This window comes from Alligator sinensis, unplaced genomic scaffold (assembly GCF_000455745.1).
Source record: "Alligator sinensis unplaced genomic scaffold, ASM45574v1 scaffold453_1, whole genome shotgun sequence".
Taxonomy (NCBI): Eukaryota; Metazoa; Chordata; order Crocodylia; family Alligatoridae; genus Alligator; species Alligator sinensis.
The window spans coordinates 692,067-693,464 of NW_005842485.1; positions in this window are offsets into that span (position 1 = coordinate 692,067).

Genomic DNA, 1,398 nt, shown 5'->3' on the forward strand with positions numbered 1-1,398 from the left:
AGCAAGGAAACGGTTTCTCTGAAAACAAAAAGCTCTTTAAAAGACTGTCTTGTTTGGGAAGGAACTTCCTACTGAGTTCAGGGCTGGGTTGAACCAATGTGGGGGCCCCTGGTAAACAAAGGCATGGTGCCACCCACCTCACAGGCCTGTGCTGACCAAATACAGGGTTGGCAAGCAGCACCCTCCTTGAGAGACAGGAACAGATAGCCTGACACATACCTGCTTGGTGGGGGAAACTGCATGCTTCTCCCCTGCACTCCCCCGCTGGTGGGTCTCCATGAGTTGTGGAGTTTACACCCCTTGAGATGCACTGAGCTTCGGGCCTAGAACACAAAGCAAAACAGGGACCGGGTTGTGTTTGTCCAGGCAGGAGCCATATTGTGGAGGGACCTGTCATCCCTCCCAGGCCCTGGGTGAAGCCATTTGGAGTAGGAACACGATTAAAAGGGATCTCTCTGGACTTGTCTAGAGCCTGGTACTGCTGGGGGCATAATTGGGGAAGAAATATCAAGAGTTTTTCAAGTCCCAGAGCTGCAGCCCAGCCTTCAGGGCTCACAGGGGTGAATGTTGGCAATAGAGTGCATGTGCTATATACAGTGCCCAGGAAAACAGGATGCCATCTTCCCTTTAGTGAACCAGTCCTGAACCCCGCTCCAACACATACTCCCTTCTCCTGCATGGGGGGCCTCTCAGGCAGTTCCCACTGGGTGAAGAGACTCATGGAGATCCATGGACCACGCTCCACACAGCAACTTTGCAGCTGGAGTTTTATTTCCTTTTGTGAAAATAACAGATGATGGGAGGGAGAGAGGTTCCCCCAAAGGTCAGCCCCCCTCCCTCCCCAACCTTGAAACAGTCACAGGAGGAACCAGGGGCAGGTTGTGCTGGCATCATCCTGGCATGGCATGCTCCGCTCAGGCTGGGGCAGGAGCCCCCGGCCCTCTCTCCAAGCCGGAGGCATGTTGAGAAGAGCTGTTATCAGGACAACTGTGGGCTGCCAGGTGTCCAAAATGACCTTCAGCAGAACACCAGAGAGGCTCCATCTGTCCAAGCCCAGGGTTCCCAGGGAGGGGGCCACAGAAACACGGCTGTCTCCACTTGCTTTGGGCTCATGTGAGCATCTTGTGGCTGGCTGGTGCGTGGGTTTTCTTTTTAATTTTTTTTTTTTTATCTTTTCTTTTATTAAAAACGGTCTTTACATAGACTACTGGGAACAGCTCCAAGCAGAAAGCCCCGTCCTCCAGAGTCTGCTTATAAAAGAGTTCGCAAAAGGGTCAAATATTGACCAATAACGGTTTGGGCGGCGTTTGCATCTCGATTGTGGCTTCGGCAATGTACAGTGGGGCAGGACGGGACTGGAGGCCTCCTTTAGTCAGCTGGTTTGGTGACCAGGGAAAG